This window comes from Crocodylus porosus, unplaced genomic scaffold (genome assembly GCF_001723895.1).
Source record: "Crocodylus porosus isolate Cpor-Errol unplaced genomic scaffold, CroPor_comp1, whole genome shotgun sequence".
Classification (NCBI taxonomy): Eukaryota; Metazoa; Chordata; order Crocodylia; family Crocodylidae; genus Crocodylus; species Crocodylus porosus.
The window spans coordinates 151784612-151798196 of NW_017728886.1; the positions used below are offsets into that span (position 1 = coordinate 151784612).

At 39.0% G+C, this 13585-nt stretch overlaps 2 long non-coding RNA genes across 2 annotated transcripts in view; one reads left to right on the forward strand and one right to left on the reverse strand.

Moving 5' to 3' along the window:
- Nucleotides 1-2071: 2071 nt before the first annotated feature.
- LOC109315450 overlaps nt 2072-13585 on the forward strand; it is a 16849-nt gene continuing 5335 nt past the window's right edge. The window contains exons 1-2 of the long non-coding RNA XR_002102503.1: nt 2072-2180; nt 11136-11202. This is a non-coding gene — a long non-coding RNA (uncharacterized LOC109315450). The remainder of the gene's footprint in view (nt 2181-11135; nt 11203-13585) is intronic.
- The window catches only part of LOC109315454, a 5194-nt gene continuing 3387 nt past the window's right edge, over nt 11779-13585 (reverse strand). Inside the window, exon 2 of the long non-coding RNA XR_002102510.1 lies at nt 11779-12396. This is a non-coding gene — a long non-coding RNA (uncharacterized LOC109315454). The remainder of the gene's footprint in view (nt 12397-13585) is intronic.

Consider the following 13585-nt stretch of genomic DNA (forward strand, 5'->3'; position numbering starts at 1 on the left):
TTATGGGGGGGAAAGAAAGAAAAAGAAAATACACCAGATGAACCCATAGGCCACATCCACATGTGCAGGGACATGCACTTGCAGCAGCAAAAATAGTATTGGCACAAGTTTGCGCGGCTACTTTTTTGCCACAGCACATGCTCCTGTACATGTGCTTTGTGAAGGGACAAATTGTCCTGCTTTGGGAGAACTTCCTGTGCCTGGCTCCTCCTGGCTCCTGGCATGCTGGAGGAGCTGGGGCACAACTGAAGGAGCAGAGACACTCTGGCTGGCAACACATGCTTCTGCCACATGCACCACACCGCATTTTTTCCTGGCGTGTGTTTTTTTTTTTTTTGCTACTGGGATTTCCTGGTAGCAAATGTTGGCCCTGTACTGCAAATGTACAGTGTGGGGCAGGTTTTAACATTCCCCATGTCTGCTTGGTGGCACCACAAAGAGGTTTATGGTGCCACAAACTGCACACCTCTGCTCATCTGGACATGGCCATAGAATTTATACTCTGCCTCATTTGGGGTCATGGCTGTTGAAAGTCTCCAAAACTCTCCCTCCCCCTCCTGCCCCCCCACCTGAAAAAAAGGAAACATAAAACACTGATCAAAATTCTATGGTTTCATCATAATAAATATATTGTTGATGCCTTATCTTCACAAAGTTGTATACTTGTAAGCTTAGCAAGATTGAACTTTCACCAATAGTGCCTTATGCTTCACTGACCCTACTACCTTTTCTTTCTATCAAAGAAGACAAAACATATACTTAAGTTCTACAAACTTTTCTCTCCCTCCATTGTTCAACAAATTGGCATGGTCTGACTCAACATGAAAGGAAAAGTGTATTAGTTCTAAAATCTTGAAGAACATATTTTTAATTGAATTCTTATTTCAGATCAATTACAATTTTATACATTTCACAGGAAAAATTAATAATCAAAGTAAAAGAGAAATGCAGCATCAGTTTCTAACATAAAAAATGTTAAAAAAAAGAAAAAAAAAAGGAAACTAAAAATGTTTGTATTGAGCCATATAATTTTAGAAGCAAATATATGAGTACAATGTAACTGCCTGGGTAGCAAAAGTAATAACTAACTTTCTAGTGAGGCTATCTTCAACAAAACAACTTACTGGATACCAACTAAAAAATTAAACTGTCTGTAATAAAAATGAATATGTACAAAGTCAAAGCTAGATTAATAAGATGTGTTTTTAAATAATGCTCACTAATTAAAATCAGTAATGTAAAAACTCTGATTTAAAATCAATCTATCTTACATGTTTCTTAGCATAATGGGGACCCAACTCAGTAGTATCATACAAATAAGAGCAGTTAATTATTATTCCATCCCTTTATTTGAGATCAGAATATAACTGTGAAAATCAAGATTTAAAGATTCCTAATGGATGTCCATTCTATATAATTTAATTCTGGGAGATGGTTTAACTTTCACCCATAGTTTCTAGGGAATTTCCTTATCCACTTAAGTACACAGATTATATTGAGATTAGACTGACAACTTTTCTGACAACTTTAATGTGAGATCAAAAATGAGATTTTAAAAATTATTTTCTTGCCTTGAGTGCAAACAGATGTTGTTGCTTGCTGAACTTATGAAAGTGCTGGTAAGCTTCAGACTATGATATGATTGAACTCATCCCCTCCTGGTCAATTAAATCTAAAAAGAAAGATACGGTGTTCATTTTTTTAATTTCATACCATGTTTAATAGCCAGCAGTTATTAAAAAAGCAATCATTATATCCTCAGGAAGCTCACTTTTGGTGACAAGGCACTAGTCGTTTCAAACTTTTATATTTTTTTGGAGACCATTATGTGAAAGGCTGTGTCAAGGCAACTTTGGCCAAATGTGAAGTCCTCAGAGTTCCTGACTGTCTCTCTCTCACTGGGCTGAATAGTTGCCTGCTTGTATTTTTAGTAAGGTGCATAGTCTGAGGGCTTTAACCCATTAATCTTCATGGCATGATGTAATAATAATATATATTATCTATTGATATATTAATTGTGCGTGCTCTGATACAGAAAATGATTGAAATCATTTCTAATTTTTGGTGAAGTTTTGCACAAGGGACTAGTCCTCTTCAGATTCTTAGACCAAGCCAACTACTCTGGGATCCGAGTAACTGGTGATGGAAAGCAGTCACAATATTAGAGTGCCTCACTTGAGGTATGTGAAAAGAACTTGATTTTCATCTAGTGCTGAGTACCCAACACATGAAAAACACTGCCTTTAATGTGCCCCAAATTACGTCTGTAGAAGGCAGAAATCAAAAATCCCTAGTCACTTTCGAAAACATTGTCCTGAACCAATAAATAAAGCAGGTTGTCAATACATTTATTTCCCTAAGTTACTTAGGTGCTTCTGAAAATTCTACCCAACCATGAAAACAGATTACAATAGTAATTCATACTTTCACAGAACTTTCTACATAAGGTTCTCAAACATCAATAGTAATTGATAGGAAAGTATAAATCCCATTTTTATATAAACCAGAAATAGAAGCACAGATAAATTAAGTAATTTGCCCATGTCCCACAGAAAGTCTACTGGAACTGGAAGCAGAACTCAGTGCTGAAATGCTGGCCCCATTCAAGTTAATAGGAAAACTTCCATTAACTTCAGTGAACCAGGATTTCAGCTTCGATTTCCTGAATTCTGTGACATCTGTTTTAACACAAAGACCACTGCAGAAGTGGGGAACAGAAATGTTATTGTTTTAATAAGATTTATTTCATTTGAATTAGGAGATGTAATCTATATTTTCTTGATATCTTGCTTCTGAGACTTCTTGTCAAATCTCTTCTCTTCTTCTAGATCAGGATGCTGTTCTTAAATAAAAATTAAAGTCATATAGAAAATGCTATGCCATAAGGGATGTACAAAAGCAATAGTTCTTAGGGTTCACAAAACTGTTTAAAAGCATTTCATGTACTGTATTTAGAGTTATCTTCCTGAGAATGTATCACATAGCACTGTCTCCCATTTCCTATTTTAATACTTCCCATATGCAAAATAAAAGTACTGTATATAGCAATACCCATTCTTTTAAATCCCTGTGGTCAATAATATTCAGCTGCATTCTGGGTGCAACATCGCTACAAAAAATCTTTTGACAATCAGATATGAATTAGGTTAAATAATGAAGGAAAAACATCTTCTCACACTGCTTCCCCCTTTTCTTTAATGAGTGTTATCAAAAATGGCCCTGCCATCATCCACTACAATGAAATTCCTCATATGTTCACAATGCAGAATTGTCCCCTATAGGTTCAGACTGAGCCCGTGAAGGTTAATTTGAGTTTAATTTCACCAATCAGAAAGGGACAGTTATTTTTTCTGGCTCAGCATCTTTTTCATGTACATGCAACACACATACACACTCCCTCCCTCCCAGTTGCACTGAAGTTCAGAGTAGCTCTGACCATTCCTGCATGCGAACACAGATCCACACAACATCATAATGCATGAGACCCTAGATGGGTCATTTGCTTCAAGCCAATTTATTCACATTTGCAATGGTAAGATTGATTTTTCTCCTGAATTTCTGAGTTTATTTAACTGATTTCAGTAACTGCCAAGGAGGTGGGGGCTGAGAACGTCTTCAAGGTTGCTGTCATTTGGGATTTTATGTCCTTCATTTTCTTTCACTCTGTATGCCTGTCACATCGGCTTAACTGTGAGTAGCATACTAGCCACTACCTCTGGCATACTGTATATTAATAGAATATTGATATAGCCCAAATACTGTTGTGGGATTCATCATTTGGTAAATCCTCTGCCGTCTGCAGTTTTACAGAGCCATTTAATTAGCAATTTTACAACCTCCTATTCTCTCATTAAATTAATTAATAATTAAGTTCAAATATAGGCATCTTTAATGTCATAATTATATTTCAGTTTTATGGTCACCAGAGTTTAGCTCATTAGGCTAGGCACTCATAAACCAGAGCTCTGTTTAGGAGCTGAGGCACTGCTGTACAGGTAGACTGCTTCCATTTGGTATTTTAATCTCTCTCTCCCTTTTGCTTTCCCCCCCCCACTCCATGCTCTCTCTATATAAGCACTGGCATTTTCCTGTGATAGTTCTGTCTTTTTCCTTCATTTAAAAGGTTTAAAACCACCACCACCGACAACAAAACACCAACAGCCCACAATACACAGGTCCTCAGAGGCTCCCTGTTACTCATCACTGGAACAGCATTTTGACACCAAGCTACAGTACATCTGTTCCCTGTAAATATCAGAAACTACCACCTTCAATCACTGGCACTCAGCAGAAGCAAAACGCGTATAGCATAGTATCACATTGTAGTCCTATTTGACCATATGATTTACAAAGACAGAGGACTTACTAATAGCATTTCTCACAGTATGATTGTTTTATATTTAGGAGATTTATTTCAGGTATTATCACTGATTAAACCAGCTTAGTTGAGAAGGCAAAACAAAACTTAGCTTTGAAAATGTTCTAACTTAATTTTGTTTGCCTTCACATAACCAGGACAGCACTAATTATCTCTTTAGTGTAGCTCATATTTCTAATGTAATTCATATGTAAATTATAATTTAATTCATATGGGAATGTTTGTGTTCCTTGAATATTCTCAGTAATGAGCACAAACAGTGAATTGAAACTGTTTAGAAATGAAAACTTTACGTTGCCTTTTTCAAACTATCTTTGATTTGTTTTGGTTTGCTGTTTCTTTTACAGATCTTGTTTCGATTGAACGGTTAAAGCCAATATTTTCAAACTCTGGTGCCTAAATTTATATGCTTAATTCTATATTTATGCACCTTGATAAGGGGCCTTTTTTGCTTTATTTTGTTTTTTCGCCTGAGTGCACCCTGCTTCTCTGTCCATTAGGCCGCTTTCATTTATGTTGCTATATATTATTATTATGCATACTGCTATAGCACTCATATGTTCCAGCCATGGACCAGGAGTCCATTGAGCTAGAGCTGTGACACAGAAAATAATTATGATCCCAGATGTATTTGCCTTACTTTAGTTTCAAGGCACTGGCCTAAAAAATTAAATAAAATTTGAATGTTCAATCTCATATCTTTTACCTTTCAAACTTTTTTTCTCTGAAACTGTGAAAATGTTCCCTACAACACCACTCCACACAACCCTACCTGTAGCTCTGTACAAAAATTAGAACAAAGCTCTCGCTGGTCTCTCAGGCCCCAGAGACCTATAACCACTTAACTACAGCTTCCCGTTTCCTCCTATCTTGTTCAATCTCCTTCCACCTCACCACATCTTCACGTATCTTTTCCAAAGCATTTTTAATTTTATCTTCCCATTGTTACTTTGGTCTGCCTTGGGTCTAATACCCTCTGCCTCAACTCCCAAAAATTTGCCTGACATGCCTTCTCTCATTGGTTCTCCCATTTCATTCTCTGCACTCATATATTGCTCAAGGCATGAGAGGCACTGAAAGGTGTGGGGGAAAAATGCAGAAGAAGCACATTAGTTTGACTCAGCTCTGCAGTGTCTGTATAGATTGGGTGCTACAGTAGCGTTTTTTGGCACTTTTATCTAATAGCTGATTTAATCAGCTATTAGATAAAAGTGCCAAGAAGCCCCACTAAAGCCCCACTAAAGCCCCCAATCTATACAGACATTGGGTGAGCCTGGTCCAATTATCATAGTGCCTCTTCTGGGCATGCATGGGGCTCAGCACAATGTCAGGCAGAGTTTATGGTAAAGCACCAGGACATTTTGTTTCATCTCTAAGCAGCCCAGGTCTTTTGTAAAGGTCCACAAGCTCCTGATTCTACCCCAGCTAAGATAAAGTAATCTTTTCTGATAGGTAAGTAAAATCTCATCTTTAATCTCATTATCAGAGTAAAAAATAAGCAAGTAGAGACTGGCCCTGATCTGGTAACTGTTCAACAGAGTTTGGAAAAGGAACCTTATAAAAGCATCAATTCAATCCAAAGCAAATTCCTTTAACACTCACCAACAAAAGAGAAAAAGAAGAAGCAAGCCAAAAACCTCCTTCTCAGGCCTTGGACTGCAATAGAGAAATTCAGAATATACATTAATGCACATGCAACCATCAGACAACATAAATGGTAGGAAGCAAAGGGGTGCAAAGAGGCAGGAAGGCTGTAGAGCTGAATGTACTATGTTCTAGACTGAAAGTTGTAGCTGAAAGTGCCTCTGATAATCCATAAGCAAAGCTTCACTTTACATATTAAGGAATTAATAAAATAGTGTAGTGATTCCCAAACTATGGTAATCATACCTCCAGTGGTACACAGACAACCTGTGAGCGGTACGTGCATAAGCAATGGAAGTCTGGGGAGGAGGGGTGCATGCAGACACAAACACCCACTTGCAGCCTGCTGCAGGTGGCCAGGAATGCAGCCCAGCTCTTAGTGGAGCAGCACCCAGGAGGTAAGTATGTGGTAGGGAAGGGGTGTGGGGGACAGAAGGGGAAGGGAGGCAGATCAAGGCCCCATGGTGAGTGAGGGAGTGGAACAGAGGCAGGGACAGGGCCTGGGATGAATGGGGCCCCAAGGCAGGTTGTGGGATGGTCAGAGCCCTGGGTGGCTTGTCTAGGGGCATGGGTGGGCTCCTGCCACTGTGTACACCCCAGGGACATGGGTGGGCCCCTGCCCCTGCCTCCATTTTAATACATAGTCTGTTACCTATGTATATGAAAAATTTGCTGGTGGTACTAAGGCTGTATCATTTTAAATTGGTAATATACAGTCTGTCAGAGTTTGGGAACTATTGAAATAATGCATTTCTTTCAGATCCTCAGGGAAATTTCTTTGTGTTTGCACCACCAATACCACCTCTCCACCCTCTCTGAGCTAAAACAGCTGTGTTCCTGGAAGAGAAGTCAGGTCCAAAATAGCTATTTTGGGGAGCATGAACTGCCAAGGGCTTCACAGGAGTTCATGTGGAGTGCCTCCTCTCACATTGAGCCCCATACCTCTTCCTGGCTTGATCAATATAAATTAAGAGGATAGTGGAGACCTCCAGTATGACAGTACTGCCATATACAAGAGGACTGTTGAAATCAAAAAAAGCTAACAAGGGAGAGCATTAAAAGACCTTGTGGAGGAAAACTCTTGTTTGTTTTGTTCATTGCTGACCTTGAAATATGCTGTGAGCAGGATACAGAGAGAGCTTTTAAGATTACCATATTTTTCACATATCACATACTTTCAAATAAGACATGCACCTTGTTTTGGGAAGGCAAAATAAAATAAAAATTATTGTTTTGGAGTCATGGCTCCTCAGCCAAAATCTTCTGCCAATTTGGCAGTAGTTGTGGGAGAAGGAAACCCTGAGCAGCCAGGGGAGCAAGTGAAACTGAAAAGTGAACTCCACCCCTGCTACATGTGACCAGAGGGCAGTATAGCCTCCAGCAGCTGTTGCAGCATCTCTGTGCTCCTATTCTGGCATTCACAGACATGAACCCCAATTTTGGTTGGGTAATTTTTGTAGGGAAAGGTATATGTGATATGCAAGTAAATATGGTAATATTTGTCTGTTGCTCTCTAATGGTCATCTGTAGTCATACAAATGAGCTCAAGGACCATTTTTAGAGAGAGAGAGAACATGCACAACTGGAACAAGTCTAATGGCTGTGACGACACATGAATATATCAATCCCACCTCCATTCCCTTTATTTTAAAAGTGGTATCTGAGCCTCCTTTGTAGGAATATCTGGCATGCACTCCATGAAGGCCAAACACTCAAGAATTATTAAGAAAAAGAGTAGCGTGGACAAACTATGTGCATTCAGGGAAGCTGCTGAGCCACTTCTTGCTGCCACCAGAAAGGACTTCATAAATGATGTACATTACAGAGACTGACATTGTAACACCTAGTGCATAATTGCATTTATATTAAATATGCGCCCACACACACACATACACATATCATGGCGACATAAGAGCTGTCCGAAACTATTTTCAATAATTGATTTGCTGTTTAATTGAACAGCATGACTGACTAACATAGCTCATTACTTTACTCATTAGTTAATTATCGAAGAAAGTAGGACAAGTCAATAAAATGGAAGGCTGTAAATTCCAATACTAATTAGCACCATTTCCTAAGAGACATATTTAAGGGCAGATTGGCTACCTGAATGTCCCAGGACCTTGTAAATGAAGGGAAAGGGTAGACTTAACATAAATCTAGATTACAAGCAAGCAAGACTAGTAGATAGTAGGTAGATAAGAAAACAGGTGCTGAGCCACCGCTAAACACCCTGTTTGAACTGGAATATTGGCATGTATTCACCACTGGAATTTCTGGGGGGGTGTTAAAAAAGGGAATGCATATTTTGAAATAAATGGTGCAAACTAAACACATTTGGCTCTCCTAAACTCACTCTCTAAATCATTCCATTGTCTTTTTTTTTAGGTTCCAAGTTTACTCAAAATGCCAATATGTCTACTACATCCATAAAATTTTCTGCTGGATGAATTTCAAGCATTATTTTACGTAAAAAGAGAAATTGGTTCAGTGATGTCAAATTTATGTTACCCTCTTATTATTCATTTTTATTGACTATTTTAAGAAAAGCTGAAATCCTGAGGCAGAGTGTAATGATTCCAGTATATACTAAGTTAAGCTGAATGCTGAAGATACTATCCCAGGAAGGCAGATCTCTTGGATGTGCATATATGCAGACATTTCCATCTATTTATATACTTAAACACATATCCAGACAGAGTACTAGTCCAAAGAGATTCTTGTTGCTCACAAGGGGAAAAAATCAGCAAATTCCTTGACTTGTACAGTTTTAAAAAATTAAGATTGAATATCTGTTTTTTTAAAAACCAACTAAAGGATGAAACTAATGAAAAGGTCCTGTTGGAAAGTTTGTGCGAATTGGATTACAAGCATCTTCACATCACAGGGAGCTAAAGACGCTTTTAAATTTCTTTTCTTTAATAACATATCTTATGCATGTTCCTCTAGAAGTGGATTACATTTTAAAGTCTTCTTTCCAGTTTGGTAAATGAAAATACATAGCAAAAGCATTACTTAAGATTAATTATACAAAGAAACTGCCTTTGAACAAAGCTTTCATTCTGGAACTTTAAACCATTAGCTTTCCATTACTGGATAAAAAGCCATAACAAACACAAACGTCTTTCCTTTAACATACAGTATCTTGCTCTTGTTTTTAAGGCACAGTCACAATTTATTATATATTTTTAAGTATTAGCACATAGCCAAAATATTCCAAAGACCACATGATTTTTTTAATCAACATTTTAAAGACTCAAGCCTCTGGTGTTAATAAATCAAGATTGAAATTTAGGTAAAGGCAGTTGTGTTGGTTAATGGAATGCTCCTGTTAAGAACAATAAAAGAAAAATTCTTTAATGATTTCAGTAATCAAAAAAATAATAATAATTGCGGTATTTTATTATAGTTGTTTGTGTGGTGGTATGAACATGTATATTTAGATATTTTCATTTTGGTCATGGTAGTGAGACAGTTCTCTAAATTCTCTCAACCTGGGAGAGAATTTAGAGAAATACATTGCAACAATTAAGCTCTCCTAGCATGTATAACCAAGGACAAGGTACTTTAGCTATCTAGGAAATGATCACCTTCAGCAATTGCAAGACTTTCTGGCATATATTTCCAGTGTGGACATGGTAGCACATGACGTGAAGTTCTGTACATTTGAGTGTTATAAATGAGGAACTTCTCTAAAACAAGAAGGGGCGCGCACACATTTTCTACAAGAAGAACATTAATTCTCAACCTTTTTGACTCAAGGCACCCCTTCAAAACTTTTCAACAGCACACCATTAAAATAACCTAATATTAACATATGGTGAATATTTGAATATACACATTGTAATTATATTAATTAATATAATATTATTTGATTATATTATTCTAATCATATTATATTCAGGATGCTGGTGGGGTGTGCTCCCCTAGTTCTGTCTAGCCCAGGGCATGTTGCTAAGCACAGCAGTGGACCCCCCACAAATGGGGACTCCAGATCACAGGGGACTGGGAACCACTGGATTAAGTTCCTCCCTTACTTACCCTAGGGCAGTCTCCTAAACTTTGACTCTTGGTCCCTAATGGACAGAATCCAGGGCCACCTAGCCAGCAGGGATGAGGCACTAAGTTGCACATGAAGCATGTGGTGAGTACTAAAGGGTTGGGAAGGGCAGGGAGCCTGCAAAAGGGTGGGTAGCAGACAGGCTAAGAGGGTACCACAGCATGTCATTTCAGTCACCATCGCTGATGCAATGGGGTGAAACTGGTTCTTGTGGCAGCTGCAAGCCACTGGACAAGAAGTTTCTGGAGAGACAGTCCAAAGCAAATGTTCAGATATTTGCTTAAAAATGCAAGGGATCAAGAATCTTATGATTGCCAAGTGATTTTGAGTTCCTGTCTTGAATGCAACTTCAGAAGTGTTGCTCACCCACTCTCCTAAGCAGGCTTTCCCAAGTTGGAGTCTTAAAAATTGAAGTATCCTATGTCACCAGGCACACCTGAAAGTCTCGGCCAGGATTATTTCTTCTAACAAGTAATGATATAGCACTGACTACATGCTGCTTTAAGGTCATCATAATACTCTGTTCTGGAGCCCTTACTCAAGCAGGGTTCTGCAGACAAGTATAACCCGAAGTATCCTTATTTACAAAAATAGCCGTATTGTAGGTATTTGGAAAATTCACCTTAGTACACCTCCAGGCACACATCTGTAGGAGAAGGCTTAGCCAGCAGGGTACCATATTGCTGTTTTTAAATTGAAGAGGTCAGCGACTGCTGATATTTTTCCAAGTTTCAAGAGCCTGTTCCTGATGATGCTACTCTCCTGTACACTGAATACTGTCCATGCTACTTTCCTGTACACTGACTTGGCTCTAGGTATATTCTCTTTGCAGGGTTTGTCCAGTTTTGACCTGTTCAGTATTTTATCAGTGACTCACTTTGTATTTAGGGATTTTCATGCTGATGACAACCGTTACCATGTATACTATCTTTATTTTATAGCCTGCTTATGTTTACAAATTATACAGTGCAGAAAAATCCTATGTGTGTTACTTCAGTTAGTTTTTCTGCTGTGCTACACTCATTCAGAAACATATTACTTTATCACTCATAGGATCAATTGAATTGTGAACTGTGAAGAAATGACAAAACAACATTGGGCCACATTATCACGATACAAAGTAAGGCCTGAAGTGATTTGTTACTACTGTATCACTGTACCTATTGCCTTGTCATTTCCATTCAAACACGTATGTAAGATTTTCCTTGGTGATTTTCAGCTGTTTTGCAAGCATCATTTGTTTCTTATATTAAACACTTCCAGGAGTGCATACGTGGCTGATTACCTAGTTCAGTACTTAGTTCTCAGTTCCAGCTTATGTAAAATATGCAGGCTGCAAGTGCTTTGGTGAATTTTTAGTGGCCCTCTTTTAAAGATTGGCGCCCTCAGGCCTCTGCAGTCTTTAATCAGCTGTAACTGGAGTGAAGCTGTCAACTCCTGCTTGTAATCTGTCAGCTTCCGTACCCCTTAGAGCATCCCTGACAAATGTACAATACAAATTTTTTTTGAACCAACTGTGAGCTGGCAAACCATCTTTTGGAAGAAACTTTCTAAAGTGACACTGCACAGTGAACATTTTATAACTTCATAAGCAGAAAATTATTTCTATTTGGCTATTTTGTAATGAATAACCCTAGCTGCCATGAAATTTTACCAAAACAATTAGGTTTCTATGTATTGGGCCAGATTTCTTTTTATGAACCAACTCTCTTTTAGGGCAGCAGTGGAGTAACAAGGAGCTGTCAAAAATAAGGTTCCGCCTTCCTAATAATATGAACTGATCTTTGTTAGCCACAGCATGAATTATAGCAGCCTAATAGTATTATTATTGTTATTGTCATATAAATTATTCATTATGAAATATTCGCTCAGCTCTAGTGTGTTCATAAGTTTCCCATTAAGAATTTAAATTTTAAAGTCTTTCTCAGCTGCACAAATATCCCTGAAATACCTTTTTCCTTCAGTGGTGCCAGATTAGTAACATATTGATGGAAGCTGGATTATCTGGGATGGGTGCATTTGAGCTAAGCTGCTCCTATTGGCTTAATACTTTTTAAAAGAGGATTTTTTTAACGTGTAAATTATTTGAAGCCTTTTTCTAAATAATTTCCTGTGTGAAGTAGGCTGGCTTATTTTTTATAGGTAGTTAATGGCTAGAAATATTTCTGGCTTATTACTTGAGAAATAAAGTATTTCTACAGCAGTTGAAAACTACTCACCATTTATTTTATTTTCAAAGTTTGGCAGTGCAGCTACTGACAGCACCAGGTCCAATATCCCTGCTGTAAAGTCATCCCCATTTTATCTTCCTATACTGGTGAGGTTTAGGGGAAGGAAAAGAGCAGTAATACTTCTTCTCAAGTCAAAGCAGTCTGTAACATTTAGTTTAATCATATTTCCTAAGGTAATGTCACTGGAGCAGGGAGATTATTGTAACGTTCAAACACTAGACTCCATCCCAGGTGTCCAAGGACAGTGGCTGCTCTTTAAGGAGACAATCCTCCAAGCCCAAAGGGAAGTAATCCCAACATGGATCAAAGGGAGCAGGAGGGCACAAAAGCTCCCATGGATCACCAAAAGCATCTAGGATTGTCTCCTAACTAAAAGGGAGGTGTACACCCAATAGAAGGGAGGGGCCATCACCAGGGACGACTGTATTGTGGTTCCTCGGAGATGCAGGGGGGAGGTCAGGAAGGCCAAGGTGGAGATGGAACTGGGATTAGCTACCCAGATCAAGGACAACAAGAAGTCCTTTTTTAAATACATAGGGGACAAAAAGAAGGTACCGGGTAACGTGGGGCCCCTGCAAGACACGCTGGGAAATTTGGTCATCACACCAGACAACAAAGCTCACGTATTTCACAACTTCTTTGCCTCCATTTTCCTGAGCAGGGACCAGATCAGCCCCCACACTGGGCCCCCCTCAGGCCCCAGGGGAGGCGCACCTAGGCCAAGGGTCAGTGAGAACCTAGTCAGGTAACATCTGGAGGGGCTGGATGTATTTAAATCAGCTGGTCCGGATGATCTCCACCCCAGAGTGCTAAGGGAATTAGCTGAGGTCATTGCGGGACTACTGGCATGGCTTTACGAGCACTTGTGGTGCTCTGGTGTGGTGCCAGAGGACTGGAAGAGGGCCAATGTGGTACACATCTTCAAAAAAAGGGAGGAAGAAGAACCCAGGAAACTATAGGCCAGTAAATCTTACCTCAATTCTGGATAAGTTTTTTGAGAGAATTATTCTGGCACATGTCCGCAAGGGGCCAGCAGGGGAGATTATACTTAGGGGCAACCAACATGGGTTCATTAGAGGTAGGTCCTGTCAGACCAACCTGGTGGCCTTCTATGACCAGGTGACCTAATCCTTAGATGTAGGGGTAGCAGTGGACATAATCTTTCTGGACTTTTGGAAGGCCTTCAACACTGTGTTTCACCCCGTTCTCATTAAAAAACTGGGGGACTGTGGTGTCGACACCTACACAGTCAAATGGGTCGCCAACTGGCTG